Source organism: Branchiostoma lanceolatum, chromosome 10, assembly GCF_035083965.1.
Source record: "Branchiostoma lanceolatum isolate klBraLanc5 chromosome 10, klBraLanc5.hap2, whole genome shotgun sequence".
Classification (NCBI taxonomy): Eukaryota; Metazoa; Chordata; class Leptocardii; order Amphioxiformes; family Branchiostomatidae; genus Branchiostoma; species Branchiostoma lanceolatum.
In genome coordinates, this window is record NC_089731.1 from 5248653 (window position 1) to 5265318 (window position 16666).

Below are 16666 nucleotides of genomic sequence, written 5' to 3' on the forward strand. Positions count from 1 at the left end.
TCCGTGAACAACATAACTTGAGAAGTTGTAAATGGATCTTAATGATATATGGTATGTTGGTAAGTGTTGGCAAAATGAAGAAATGATTAGATTGTGGGCCCCCTAGAGGCTGTCTATTGTACTGCAGCAGGATTTCCTGTTTTGAAATCTTTTAAAATTGGAAAGATATTGGGTTTTAGTCTTTCAATATTATTTCATCAGGTATCAGTTGTCATTGGAAAGCAAGGTTCTTACTGTTCCCTGTTGTCACTGCTGGTGTTTTATGACAAAGGTCGGTTATGCTGGCTATACAGATACAGATGCACTGTTGCACATGTATGTTTTAATACTTGAAATATGATACATCATAAAGTACCTTTGATTTATATGTCAGAATATCATATTCACATGACTAAGATGTGGTATGCAATGTTAAAAGTTTACAATGTTTATTGTAAGTTAGAGTTTTGCCAAGTCGCACGTATGGGAAATGTAGACATGTTTTCAGTCAGCATTACATGAAAATCTTCCCATATTTCTCATACCATACCTGACCAGTGTTAAGTCCTGCGTATGTTCATGTGCATTCTTGTGATTCTCATAGTGCCAGTGTCATTCTTATAGGAGGGTCTGTATGCCTTATTCGGTGAGACATATCAGGTTTATTCAATTTACTGTTTATCATAGCCAACCTGCTCTAATTCAACAGTAAGTGTTGTTGGTATTCATTCATGAATCATAACTGGCCGCTTTCATTCTACGTAGAACTTCATTGTTCAGCGCTCGTGAGTGCGACTCGCACACAACATGTATGCGACCAGTTTTTTGAGAATGCGACTAGATTTAAAATCACGGTCGCACGGTGCGACAATCAAAAATTAAGACCTGTGCCAGGATAATGGCTGCAGAACTAAGCGGTAAGCCGAAAATATAGGTATTCCAATGCTACCGCGAATATCGTCGGTGAATTTTCTATCATGTTCCCACACCCGCGGTACAAAAACTATCCGTTCCTAGTGACAAAGTTACCCATAGAAATAAAGGATATAAGTTTCTCTCATTTGTGGTGTATTTGTTTGATTTGTAAAATGTTTCAAACGCCAAAACTTTGTCGATGAAAGTGAGCGCTCGCCGGACGCTCGCTGTTTTCAATGGCGGCCATGATGTTTATGAAAAATAGACCGCAGCAGAATGAAAGGCTTGTTTCCTGCGGTCATATTTATACCTGTTCAAGCGATGATTTTTACGATCAAAAATTGATGAATCAATTCAAGTGGAGTTTTATTTAAAAAAATATCAAATTTTCCTTTTGTCACCGGTATCATTTCAAAGCTCATTACCTGCCCGTTGTTATGGTGCTGCATGTACTTTTATTCTGCTGCTGTCTATACTGCACAGCGGCGAATCACAAAGCTTTCCCCATGCGGTCTGCCTGTCATTGGATGACGGCGCCGCGCGGTCCTCACGCGCGAAATTTGAACTACGCGTTTCGAAGTTCCCGATTTGACTGGGTCGGCACAAACAGATGATTTTTGATACTATTGAGCAAGAATTTTAAGGATATTAAAGTATTTTGGATCATCTGTAGACAGAGGGTGAGGGTAAAAAGAAAAGAAATGCCTGTAAAAATGTTGAACTTGATGCCAGCAGTGAAGTTTCAAATTATTGAATATGACTTTATTTGTTTTGGTCAGGAACCCAATAGATAAGTTCTAGAGTCATCTATTTATTTATCATTCAAGGTTATGTGAATCATTACCTGCCTTGTTCCAAGTTAAGTAAAAAATACCATTGTGTATTTTTCAACTTGTTGAACTTGAGGCACCGTGGCCCCCGGATAGGGGCCAGCCGGGGAACCTATGCCGAATTTTTCTAAAAATCCATCGTACTAGTATCAGTATGTAGGAAGGTATTGAATGAATTGAATTGCCAATTGTTCTGCACCATCAATGTAGGTTTTTATCTTTTATGATCTATTCAAATACTTTATTCCCGGTTGTTAACATTGATTAATAGGAGTATTATTTGGTATAGCCAAGACTTTTGCTTGTTCTTCCAACTTTTTGTAGTGGTGCCCCTAGATTTTTGCTGGTGCTCCGAACTTTTTTGAGTTAGGAGCACAGTGCTCCTAGGCCTAAAAGTTAGTCTGGAGCCCTGTTGTTTATCCTGCATTCGTTATCAGTGTGTTCTTTGTATCGTATACTTTAGTCAAACGCCAGATTGGCCAAAAGTCACATTGTTACAGAGCGTCCGGTTGTCTTGGTGTTTGCAGCCCATAAATACAATGGAACTATCCAAAGAACTTTGACCCAAAACCTTTCGTAAGAACATGTCTATTTGCTACCAAGAACTACTAACTGTTGACGGCCATCCTGAATTTTACGGTGAATCGTTGCCAGGATCCCCCCATGCAGACCCTCTCCCATAGACCCAGTGTCATCCTTGTTGATACATGACATGTGGAACAATAGCCTCAGACAAACCACAAACACACGTCAGTAAACATTCTCAGGCATGGTGTACTGTACAGGTATAGCCGTATAGGTCATATTATGTGTATTACAATTGGTTGTTTTACCTTGACCAGATCTGAACAGATTCAAGTTACTAAAATACAAGATTTTTTTTTCTTGACTTAAACAGTCATCCTCAGTAGTAGTACTACTACTATTACTAACGCAATTAAGATTTGCTACAGCTCACGTTTTCAGTGAGGCACATTGGATCATCCCTACTGTTCTGGAGAAGTGTGTTGGGTTCTTTTACGTGCAGAAATTTCCTCACTCACTCTCTGTCCAGTTTATTGTGTGACTATTGTTAAGTGCTAGAAAGACTATATGCTTGTCATGCCTACTTGTAGAATCTTGGTATACAAATTCATTGATATAGTGGCCATGGGTAGTGAGATTTTATAGATATATATAGGAGTTGCTTCATGGTCCAAGAATCCTTTGCAGAGATCCTTTGGTTTCCTAACTGAGATAAGATAACATTCAGTCAGGAAGCTGTGGTGAAGGGATACAGAAAATCTTGGCTGGTTGTCCTGAAAATATTGAAACACTGCCAGTTAAAATCCTGATATGAAGGTGGATCTTTTCAGTGTAAACCCAAACTTTTTTTGGGTGGAGCCTCTCACCACAGATTCATCGCACTGCAAACGTAATATGACGGTCTTGCACTGCATTGCTATGGTTATTTCACAGCCAGGGACCCAAAGAAGACTTTGATTGCCTCCTACAGCAAAATTAAGTCCCTGCAAACTTAGATAAATTGACAGTATATGTTATATGCCCTCCAAAATCTAAATTAGAATATCAAAATAGTGTCTCCCAACCCAGTGACTGATGCCGTCACTATTCTAAATATGCAGACAGAACAGACTTCAAACTTGCCAAATCTCTGTGGCGCATCATGGCATGACTCTCTAAATTAACATTGCTGGCATTCTCCTTACAAGTCCAAGAACTGAGTACTGTCTACCAGTACAGACTAGACAGTCCCCTCTTTATGAAAACATGGCTTTAAGCAGTTTAAGGTCTTGCGGCCAAGAGCCACAGCTAAGCGCCATGGATTCTTTAGATCTTAAACTGTCAGTCACCATTAAAGACAACATATTTAGTACCGTATTTCTTCTAATAAAGGACGCACTTTTTTGACATTTCAACCTTCAAGATGAGGCTTCAGGTCAAAGCCAAAGTCGGGGTGCGCACTTTATTTAGGTTTTCTCTCGAGAAAAGTCGCGACGTAAGTCAGGAAGTCACCGATTATTACCCCAGCAGGCTAGCCCCGTCACTTTCGCAACGATAATTTATGCATGTTCTGTTCTTATTCATGTTCTTATGTTTACAAGATAACGATGCTACATCATACGTATATTTTTGAAAAGGTATTCTAGATATAAAAATAATCGATTTAGCGATATTAAATATCAAATTATGAGACACCAAATAACGCTGGGTGTTTTCAACCGCACGACTATTTCAGTGTGTCGGGCCGGCCATAATTTCGTACCCCACGCCGCTTGTACTACGCCGCTTGCGACGTCAATAATTTCCTAACCACCCACACCGCTGCAAATATGGGCACATCGTGCGTATCTGTAGATATTATTTATCAAAAACGTAATAGCTAGAATCTGAAATGTTCCAGGGTTCGCTTCAGCGGGAATTTTGTTTTTGTTTTGACGGATAAAACCCGAAAACCCACGCCGCTTTCGGCACACTTCCGGGTTCATTGATCGCTAAAATTACGCAAAAGCCACCATCAATCCGCAAATAAATGTATGCTTTCCCGAAAACATCTTTTGGTTTTGGCTTTTCTTCACCATAATGTTGCTATGTAGTCGATAAAACCGCGTTTTTATTGCGTTTTCATGTGTAACATTTCAGACAAAGAAAAAACTTCGACCGCGATTCTGCTGCCCCATGATGCACTTCGTCTGGAAAATTCCCGCCTTCAGCTGCAGCAGCAACCAATCAGAGACGCGTAATGCGATCATGTGATGAGGATTACGTAACACGCGAAATGCATCTTGGGGCAGCAGAATTTAAACAATATGGCGGCGGGCGATCAGCGAAATGAGATGATTTGTCAATGCAACGCTGTATTTTGCGGCATAAATGCCGAGAGACGATCTTTTATCTTATCTCAAAATGCGTTTTACACGTTTGTCTTTGACTAGCCCGGTAGAAATCAAGCGGATCGTCGTCTGGTCCTTCAATATCAAGGAAGTTAGTCAGATATCCTGGCGCGAGGTTCTCAGCGTGACGTTTAAACTTCAAAACTTTTTACTCAAAATTTGAGCGGAGTAGAGGGTTGTGTTGACCCCAAATAATGGTAATGTTTTCCCGAAAATTCCTTGAAAATGGAACAATTAAGAAAGACACCAGGACTTCATAGCGTGCCGAATACCGGGGCGTGGTCACATCTTGGAGACACGCGCGCGCCGAGCGACGGCGGCAGATCGGGGGTGCGCACTTTATTAAGGTTTTTCTGTGAAGTATCTCAGCTGGCGAGATTGGGGTTGCCGTGAAGCCCAAATCGGGGGTGCGCACTTTATTTGGGGTGCGTCCTTTATTAGAAGAAATACGGTAGTTGTTTTTGTTGATTTTTTATCACATTCAGTTTAATCTGAGCTTCAAGCTTTAAACTGAGTACCTATAGCTAGATTCTGTTAGGAATGTCTCTTGGAAAGGACGTTCAATGGAGGTCCCATGTTTGAGGGGAACCACACCTCGAGCACGTAAAAGAACCCACGGCACTTATTGGAAAAGAGTATTTGGTCCTTCTTGGTGTAAGTGGATAAAATAAATCTGTCTGGATCGGTAGCTTGTACTGTTCTGTGTTCAGTACAAACCTGGTGTGTTACGCCATGAGGCGCTTTACCTTACCGGGTTTGCAATACAAACAAAACATGAAGTTCGTTTCTTAATCTTAATCTTAATCATACTGGACAAAACCCCAGTGGGGCATCTCGTCCAGGGAGGATTTTTGTTTGTAGAGTTTTCAAGACTCCTTTTCTTTTGTTTTTGCACAGGTGACTGTTGAGTGACTGGCCGATGAAACAACAGTGCTTCCAAGTCCAGGAACAGTTTGTGGTCGTCCCTCACCTGGAGTCGCTGAGAAGGTGACAGGAAGCAGACAGTACAGAAGGACTACTGATGAAGGAGGTCCACACTTACATGTAGAGGTGGGGCAGACGTTCGATTTGATTTTGATTTTATTAGAATTGCAACAGTACAATAAACGTGGAACACGGGCAGCTATTGCTGGTGTCGTGACCCACACATAAATGATATACCCATTTTTACACCTGGGTGGGGTGAGAAAAGTTGTGTAAAGTGCCTTTCCCAAGGGCACAAGATCGGTGGCGTCAGGGGATTCGAACCTGGGACTGATGGGTTCTGGGCCGAAAACCCTGCCGTTATGCCAAATGACCCCACAAACGTTACAATGACTTTTGAATAGATTAAACATGTTAAATCCAAAAGACCTTGAATTTTAGTAAAAAAGAATGCAGAAATTATATGAAATTTTCAGTTATTGGGCTAGAAGAATTTGACGGTGACATCATTATGATTAGTAGACTTTGACTTCAGCCTTCAGGCAAAAATATGTTGTTTTTTATTCTGTCACTTCCACTTGTACTTTTGCACTATATTAAATGTATGTTATCATGCGTTATGGCTTCCCCCAAGGGAGTGAAGTATTGTTGAATTGGGCTTGTCTCTTTGTGTCTGTCTGTCTGTCTGTGTGTGTCTGTTATGTTTCTGTGTGTAGTGCAGTTTCTATATGTTCTGCCAGGTGGCGCCAATGCTTCTGGAGGTGTGAAGTGTGATTGCCTTGTTATTTGTAGCGACTTACCAGCATTTTAAGAATATTTTTCTCCAGTTTTCAACTCCAGTATTATCCTCCCAAGTCCCCATGATATTCTAGTATATTTGTACAAGATTCTTCCACAGATATAAAGCAGTAGTGTTGTCTATACCATAAGTAGGAGTCTAACATATCCTTCAATTATTGTATCACATTTCTGTCAACATTTCTGTAAGATTATGCAGTAACAGGTTTAAAAGAAAAAAGAGGTCACCCAGAATCCTCGGAGATTAGACTAGAATCCCCGATGGCCACCAACTCCTGGTACTGAAGACAAAACAAGAATCAAGGATGTTGAAAAAAGTTCTTGTGTTACGGTGAGGCTCTCTTAGCACGGTATCCACCCTATTCTAGCTTTGCTGATCTCCTTTTTACAGAATAGTCCGGTACCCAAGATATGATTGAATATGATGGCTTCCAGGCTAGGTTGTCTTTGCCTACCTCTATATATACTCTTCTGATTTAGAGGTGCTGGAAAGTCCTGTGGGAATGCAGTAGATAACTTCTATATACAAACCTTGTACCAATGTTTTTAGATGGATCCCACCAGACTATCTCTGGAGGAATCCCATGTCTCCTCCTGCTCTTACTGTAAAGTCATTAATTTTTTGCAGGGACTTAATTTTGCCTTAGAAGGGGAAAGGAGGTTTTTGTTATGTTTTAAGTTCGCTGTTAAACAATTCTGTACTATGATGGCAATGCAAAGTGGAAATGCATACTGGCTGTGTTAGGTTTCAAGGTGGAAAAAAACATGATAATAAACCGCTGCGAACATTTCTTGACTTACAGTAGTCTTGCATGGAGGTCCAGCCAGAGAATTTATTTGTTTTCTGTGTGAAGAGACCAAAAGGTTTACTAACATTTGTCCATAAAACAAGACTTGTGGTGGTTCCAGATGGCTCAACTGTCTCTGTATGTATAGACAAGAGAGCAGTAGAACTGATAGATCGTTGTTGTTAATCTTAACAATCCATTAAGCTGTTATAATACAAGGTTGGGTTTCTGTATCTATATAGCCGGTATAACCGCCATTCGGCGTAACACACCAGCTTGTGTTCTTCAGTCATATGATATACACAACGGGTATGAATTGTTCCATTGAAAAATTAATATTATGTGTAGAACTGTGTTGGTAATGTTCAATGTCAGGGAGGGAAAATATTGAGGTAAGCCCCAGCATCAAACCGCTGCATGTAAAAGAATACAACACATTTATCGAAGAGTAGGGGTGACAGGTGTGCTTGGCTAACTAAATATGTGAGCCATAGAAAAGTTGCATTGCACTATCAGCTATCCATCCATCCATCCATCCATCCATCCATCCATCCATCTATACTTCCATCCATCCACCCTGGGCAGTATGTCTGTCCAAAGAAGATGTCCATCTGTGGCGGTCGTCAGGTATTGGAAAAGCGGATTACGCTTTGGGTTAGACTGCAGAAGAAGAAGATGACAGTACTCTGAATGACCTAGTTCCCAAAAGTAAGTCCTGTCCATATGGGTACAGTCTACCCCAACTGAAGATCTGATGTGGTGTTCTCTCACCACTCCTGGTCCCACTGGCAGTCATTGGTTTTGGCCTGGTACTTGTCACAACAAACAGTTTGAACTGGACCAGAACAAAACTGTCAACTGGATGAAATAGATGGATCTACTTGTCTGGTTTATTGACCAGTCTCTTCACTTTCTCCACTATCCTGTAACTAATGTTAGTTTAAAGCAAGGAGTCATTTATCAAAGAAATACTGTACTAATTAAGCAATTGTCCAATGTAGCACAATTTAAACGTTTGCAGAAAATTTCAAGACCTTTGATACTACTTTTTGATATACAAATATTGACTTGTATCATGGTTTTTTAGTTGTAACTTGCAAAACAATGTTTATGACAGGATATGACTGTACAGTATAAATTACTTTGATATAAAAGTTGTGCATCTTGAAAAGTGATTCATGTCTTCCACTCAAAATCTGTGATTTAGACCTTCTAATGCTGTTTACAAGGTGTTTGGTACACTTAAAAACAAACTGTATTACATTGTAGGATGGAGGTGATTTTTCGTATGAAGGTGTATTTCAGTCTTCCTGGCATGTTTTTTGAGCGTTTGCACTCTGTAGGGAGGTTTAACTGTAGCCCGATTTTGTGTGACGCATCTACGAAATACCATGTACGAAGAACTGGATGTAGAGTAGAGCCATGCAGTCAGGTAGGAAGACTATGGTGATTTGTTACTGGAAATTTAAGACTTTACAGAAGGTGTACACAGCCATCAACATAGCCCACATTCCAGAGGGAAGAAAGACACATAATCAAATGTCCATTTGTTGACCCCTGGTCTTCACACACAGCATTTGTCACCTCTGGACAGACTGTCCATATGGTCTGGAACAACACAACTGACCACTGAGGTGACCAGTGTAGGGTAGGGAAGTAACTCTGGTGTTTTGTAGACCTAAAACTAGGGCTGTCTCTATCTTAACATGTCTTTCTGTCATTGTTTAGGAGCCCATGTAGTTAATTTTCGTTATTAAATCTGTCGCCAATGTCATGTCATGAAGTTCAGAATTTGTGGACGGACAGGGTGAAATTTCTTTCCATCCCAACAAGCAAATTTCCGTCCTAGGGCAGAGGGACGGGTCCTGGAGACAGCCTTGTTCAAAACACTGTTTTATCTGATCTACAGTGATATACCAATAGATATAAAGAAAACACAATCAGTGGATAAAAGCCTGCTGACCATACAGCCTCACAAAAGGCTTTTGGACTAACCTTACCTGTACCTGCAGTTCTTCAGCTGGCCACAAGGTAGCATTTTTGTAGGCAGCCTCTTGCAGAGGACTTGTCATTTCAATCAGTTTGTTTTTTTACCCAATTTATTTTCACAAAAGGCCTTTGTCTCATCATGTAATTGCCATGTAATTACACGATTACCCGGCATTGTTTGTGAAGGAGAAAATTACTGTTGTCATGTAAATGAGGCAGAAGGTTTGGATCTGTCTGTCTTATTGTTTAATTGACACCTTCTATTATATATATGGCTTCTAATCTGATGTCTGATAGACTGTTGGAAAAATGTACTACTATTACTAGTAATAGAAAAAAAACTGCGTTCATTGAGCTATCTTTATGGCTCTTTTAACATTCCTCGAAGTTTCCCAGTATGTACAATCAAACCTGTACAAGAGACTACTGCAGCAGACTACTGACCACTGCAGCAGCAGAACACAGTGGACTACTACTACTACTACTACAAGTGACTACTAAATTCCACCTGGCCAATGTGACCATATTTTGGTGGTCCCTTTGATAGTTTTTTCCCATTGACACAATATAGTGACCACCTGTCCACATAAACCAAATTTTATCATTCCCCTGAGTGGTTTTATTGGGCAGGTTTGACCAGTATCCAATAGGCCACCGGATACTGCCTCGCCACTGGTAGATCTGCTTGGGGATTATCCTAGACCTAGTATTTCATTAGATAAGAGAAAAAGAGGTTCGGATAAGAAATAGTTGTGGCCAATGGTCTGTGTATGTGACCTTTGTGTCGGCTAAATTTCTGATGAAACACTGTAGAAAAGTGATGCCCCAGATACGCCCATTATACAGGAAACCAGCTATTGTCTCGTGAACACTCCCATAGACAGACCTACGTCACAGACCTACGTCAAAGGCCTATCTATAGAAACATTGGAGTCCTTTTTTTGGAGGATTGGAATAATGCTATTATAGCTTCTAAGTGCTCCAGTACCATTTCCCACGATACTACAATTGATAAAGTAATAGCAGAAATATGGTTCATACCTTAATCTTAATTTGTATATCGATCATGTATGTGTTAAATGGGTGAGATCAAAAGCAAGGAGGAGGTCTAGTAAAGTCCTATCCCCAGGAAAAAGAGGCTTAAAAATGTACAAACTCATCAATCCTAACCCCTGTTTTTGTTGACAGCTCAGTGGAAGATAATTAAAGGGATTTTTGGATAAAAAAGATGGAACATGCCTAACATGCCTTATTGTATTGTCTCTCACCTGAAGTGAACATCCGGACATCTTCCTTTGTTCTCCTGTACACCTGATAGCTGTAACTATCGTGCTGTAAATCTTCTTCACCTTTTAGAGGGATATGTGTCAGGTATAGATTGCGTTGGAGAGTGCAATCAGATCTCAAATAGGATTCTTAGAATGTGTCAGGGTGGTCTTCCTGAGTTTCAAGTCAATCCTTTGCTGTAAATTGATACGAATCGAAGTTGAAAAGCTTTCAATTGAGATCTCTACTGATAGAAGCACTGCTTGAACTACGGAGATCCTGATTGTAATCTCTTTTGACAGAGACTCCAATTGCGATGTGTACTGATAGAATCTGCCAGATTGCCATCTCTACCCTTAATGTCACCTGTGTCAAGTGGAGGCTGGGTTGAAAACTCACAGTATTTTTACTCTTCTGAATCTAATAACAATGACAATGACAATGAACTTTATTGCATATTCATGCCCAACATGGGCTAAATGCAATAGGTTACATGAAGTAAAAGAAAAGGAACATTGTTCTTTATTCCATCAAAATCTATAGAGTCTCTTCTTGAAACATTTGATAACAAAAGTTGAAATTGCTATTTTTTTGTGACTTTATAAAATACCTACATGGCTGTTTTGATATGCTGACATTGAAACACTCAATTTCTGTACAATATTATACATCTATTTCTTCCTGGAACAATGGAGAGAAGTTGTAGAACTTAAAGTATACACTTAAGCAGACAGGTGTTTTCTTGTGCATATCTAAATACAGGTGACTGCCCATGAGTTCAGGTGTACTTCCTATTGTCAGTCTGTCTGGATTTTGGGGTGGAAGGGCGATTATACAGATACAGATGCTCATATCATGTTTTAAATGTCTTTTGTCTAGCCCCAATTCCACACAGTTAATGGATTTAAAATGATGTTTTCATAGCTGTTTCATCAGTCATGCCTGTCATAATATTATCACAACAATCTGAGCCACCTCCTACCAGGGAACCATTTTATTCCCAAATCAGGTTCTAAAACACTACCGACTTTATAAACTTTACTCAACGTTACATTTGAGAGCAGTTTGCCATGCAGGCTGGTAGAAAAATTAGCATAAACAGGATCTGTTGAGATAGTTATCTACTGCGGTAAGTCTGACCTGTCTGACCCAAGTCATTAGCATCTTTCAAATTTTTCCCTGGGGGGAGAGAAGGTCTGACTGGGCCACCCTGCTACCAGAGGTACCAGCTGATCTAGTACACTACACAACACAACACAACAACGCCCTGGTTCTAAAAAACACTGGACAACACAACTGGATTCTTGATTCGCACACAACTAGACAACCTCCTGAGTAAAAGTCCAGGATAGTTTAACTGGAGTAACCATAATGGAAATAGAGGAAGAGAACACAGAAGGTTGGTCACGTTTGTCAGTCTTTAGAACCCACAACTGTTGCTTGTGGTATGCATAATAGCTTGTACACTTCGCATAGTTTTCTCGGTTGTTGGTGATGGCCCACAGTTTCTGTACAGAATGTGATTGTCAAAAATCTTTGGTCGGAAGTTGGACTTAATGATTATGTTCTTATGATGTTGTGCTATTTTTATGTTATTATTTCAATTAACCAAATGTATATGTGTAAACTAACTGTTGTGCTTAATTGCAGTGTGTTGCATTGGATCATAAGCCCATCAAATATGCATGTATGAAGAAAATACCGTTATGCAGTTTACAATATAGGAGCTGCCTTGACATTCTACAAGTAACTTGTTCTCACTTTCACATACTGAATATAAGTGGTATTGGTCTGTCTGTATAGTGCCCCCCTCCCCTAACCAGTTTGTACTTGTATATAGCAGAATATTCATGACAAGTTATCTGGGTGATCTACGAGTATTTGTTGTTTCTGTGTGTGTCTAGACACATGACAATCATATTAAGTTTCATACAATAGATTGTAGTTTACACATATTTGTAGGAAGTGTAAAAGAAACTGTGTGGTTTAGATAATTGTATGTAATACTGTACATGTAGTTGTATTAAATGATCCTACAAATGCTGTATCAGTGCGCCGAACAAAATCAATAGGATGCATTTCTAAAAGGCTTGACAAGTTTGATCCGCTAATACCGCTATTGCTTATTATCCTGTTAGTTTCTAAGACAGCTAGCTGGTCTTGACTTCATGACATTGCGAATCTCCCAACCAATCCTTATAGGTCAGCATTGAATAGCATTTTTTCATCTTAATCAACCCAGTCTACCCAAAACCTTCCAGAAAAGTTAACTCAACTGTCTTTGAACTTGTCATTTTTTAACCTTCTCCCTGCTGCCTAACTCTGTAACCAATAGAGAATGGGATGCCGAATGGCTACTTCAGTATGCTAAAGGTTAAAATTGTGTGTTACATGTCCTGTCAGTGCTGTAGGGTGTGACTTTACAGTGTAATGACCATGAATGATTAGTGCTAATGTCATGGATGAGAAGGTTGGATAGGTTCCAGTAGACTGCCAGGAATGTCCTAAATTACTGTTTTGACTGCAGAAGGAGGTAACCAGAGATTTAGTATCAGTAATATCAAGTCGCATCGTCCTATCGGATGGTAACGTAAAGCCGGCGGCCCTGTGTATGAGGGAGCTTTAGGGCATCAAACCTCTGCATGTAAAAGAACCCAACACACTTGTCGAGAAGAGTAGGGGTGACACAGTGTGCTTAACCAAAGACGAGAGCCGTAGCGAAGCCGCATTGCACTACTGGATAATGAAAAAGCATCATGCTTCGTCCTCAGTCTGAGGTTCGACCACTTTACCTTTCCCCTTAAACATAAATGTGTGACTGCATGTAAATGTATATGAATATGCATAGTCATTTGCAGACACGTACTACGAATAGCTAGGTCACATAAAAACATACCAAAGTTGCTATAACCCAGCTAATTCTATGACAAAGTTGAGAGCGAGACATTCATACTTTGAACTAACCTTCAGCCCAGCCTGTTGTACTACTGTTACAGTACTTGTCCCTTAGCAACTTCTCTTCTAACTTGGAGAGGCCTCAGTACCAGTTGGGTGGGCTGGAAAGATTTAACCAGGGTTTAACGCGACTGCCAAGGTACCATCAATTTCCAGGTCTATTTATAGATTAAGAGGTTTGTAAACTTAGCTTTGATGTTATAAACACAAAGTAACTACACATAGATTGAGAACTATGGTAATGTAAAGTGGAACTCATTGCCACAAAGTACAGAAGAGTTATCCTCATTAGATATCTTGCAGCTAGATGTGCAAAGGTTAGATGTGACAGGTTGTTCAGTGTAATGTAATCAGGTTTGTTTTCTGCGAAATACCGTATTTTCTCGATTAAAGTACGCACTTTTGAAACTTTTCAAAATCCAAAAAGTGTCTCAGGCCATCGCCAAAGTCGAGGACATTTCAACTGTGACATCGGCCCAGAGAAGGGGTGCGTACTTTATTCAGGTTTTCTTATTTTACGTTTCAAAGCCCCAAATTTGCCTGGAACTTTGCCCGAATCGGGAGTGCGTACTTTAATTAGGGTGCGTACTTTAATCAAGAAAATACGGTAATGACATCACTAACTAGAAAGGCAACATTTGCGAGCAAATACAGCATGTTTAGCCATACTCCTCGCCATGCAAAAAATGGACTTTTTCATAATCATTCCAGCTCAAAATTGAAAGAAATAATTAAAGAATCCTCCCCTTGCGAGAATGGGATATTCCGTGCCATTTCCATGTAAACCAGTCGAAAAATATCCGCTGAAAATTACACTCTTGCGCATAATCAACCCAGTTCAAAATTGAATTAAAAAAGATCAACCCCAGGGAAGAATGAAGTTTTCCATAGTATACATATGAAGATTTTACAGGAGACGAAGGAAATGACCAAAAACAACATATTTGAGTCAATTCAAAGTCACCGAGAGGGTTTTAATATAATATTTGTAATATGTTTGAACTATTTTGATTAAAAGAATGTCTAAGTCACAATATTTCTAAAGTGTTCAAACAATTAGAATTGAAACTTATAACATGTTTGAACTTATTTCACATACGTTGGAAACATTTCGAACGTAACTACACAAAAATCTCTTTATTTAGAACAGTTTCAAACCATCTATCCAAATGTTTCAATGTTCGAACAATTTGTAACAAAAGATTTTCACAATTGCCCTCATAAACGAAGGTGCTAAGTCCTCCTGTGTGTTTCTGCCTATTTTCGGTGGCCGCGCTAGACCACCAGCGGATTTGTTTTGACGGAGCGTCACCCGCGCGCGACGATGTACACTGTTCGGCACCGCTAATATCCGGCATTTTCCCGCTCCAAAACACTCCACAAGACCCACGTTTTTAGGGTTTTGCCTCTTGTGCAACACGATTCGATTTGCATTACTAACGGGACGAAAATGATAGAAAAAATTCACCCCGTCCCGGCGTCCGTCCCAAAAACATGAACGACATGAAAATATATTTTCTTACAGATTCAATCACGAAAATCAACAGCATGGGATTCCAAATTTTCGCAACGGCCGACCATTTATCATGGTTGAACTTCCTTCCAAGGCGTGCGATAGATAAACATTCCCGGCACATAATAGTCACTAGTACCAGACTAACGCAAAAACGCATGTCCCCAGTGAGACCATGTGTTTTGCGCGGCATGCCCCGAATCCGTCTACCATTGCTGAATGTAGCCCGATTCATAGAGGTCTATTTTGTAAGCATTATTTCATGTACCCCTCAGCGTGAGAATTCCTTGTGCAACGCTTCGCTACATTATATGTTTAAGTTTCCCCGGCCCCGCGCACCGCCTACCACCCGCCTTTGATCATGTATGAAGTCGGCGGCAGAGAGAGATCATCAATCAATTTTGACAGGAGTGTCGCGCCAGTCTGAGGAGAAACGATCTCCCGTGTTGTGTTGAAGAATTTGGAGTTTGAAAATATCTGGAATAACTAATGCTAGAATAAACATTCACAAAATCATTGATTTAACTTGTTTTCTGTTATAAAATTTCCTAAACTGCAATTTAACCACTGAGTTTAAGGGAACATGGTGTTTTCCCGATAATCACGTTAAATGTTTATGTCCGGTCTTTCCTCCTCGTAAGCAAACTTCCAGCTTGGCCAGGTGCAAGGCACTCGGGGTCAATGACCTGTAGGTCATATGTAGTATTGAAAGTGACAGAAGTGGCAAATATTGTCAAGAAAGCCCAAAATAAATCGTTCTGAATATATGTATGCCAAAAATGGGAATGTAGTCCTTTAAATATTTGTTCAAGCCACATATACAGCAAATTTCAGGTCATTCGGTTGAAATACCAGGGCGCAGGAGGCCAAGATATGCTAAAAATAGCCTAAAAACCTCAATAAAATCACTTTCAAGGTCAATATCAAAACAAGGAAAAGAACGCACATTGGTTTTTGCCTACATTACCTCTGTACCAAATTTCAGGTCATTTGGTCAAAAAATGACAGAGATGAATCGATTTGAAGATTTGACAGGAGAAGAAGAAGAAGAAGAAGAAACATGAGAGAAAACAATATGTTTAGCCATACTTATGGCTAAACATAAATATGCATTTCTATTGTTTAACTAGTGTATTACAGAATCGTTTCAATACCAAACTTAAACACTACAACAATGTGTTGCACAATTAAGTCCCGGTGAATAGAAGACAATTTACGGTTTATCATGTAAGTTCAGCACAGGTGTTCTTTGTTGTAATTGCCAGCCTTGAGAAGATGCCATCATCCCTTGACAGGTCCTTATCCTCCCTCCCCCCCTATGGCAAGGTCATTAACCTCCCCACACAGACAAGAAGGTTCTGAACATGACACTATCTCAGCTGTCATCTGTCCTGCTCTAACTCAACATCCTAACAGTCGGCATCAATTTTCCTCCTGTTTTCCCTCCCAGTAAGACATGCTGGTAAATAGTGTACCTTTGCTGGCTCCACTTGTCTTGTCGTCTGAAGGGCATAAGTAGTTTATCATCCCTATATACTGTCGAAGTGTTTATCCACAGACATAGCTTCTTGTCAAATTGAATTTGCATGTTGAGTTGAACATGCGGAGAGTGAATTTGAGGAATTTGATCCAGTGATAAGGCCGGTGTCACTAATTTTATTTGTAGGTTCTTGAATTAGAAAAAACAAGCACAAAAGAACATCAACACAAAAAGATGAACTTCCAGTGGAGAGGTCACCATGAAATCTATGAAAATAAAACTACCGTCAAGATTTACAGTATTGCTCAGGTAGATTTCTCATAATAATATGCCTC

General features: G+C 39.9%; 1 protein-coding gene across 2 annotated transcripts in view; it reads left to right on the forward strand.

Moving 5' to 3' along the window:
- The window catches only part of LOC136443045 (activated Cdc42 kinase-like), an 86169-nt gene that overhangs the window by 17883 nt on the left and 51620 nt on the right, over nt 1–16666 (forward strand). For both annotated transcript variants that reach the window (XM_066440102.1, XM_066440103.1), the window contains exon 2: nt 5516–5668. The gene's annotated coding sequence lies outside the window, so the exon portion shown is untranslated. The remainder of the gene's footprint in view (nt 1–5515; nt 5669–16666) is intronic.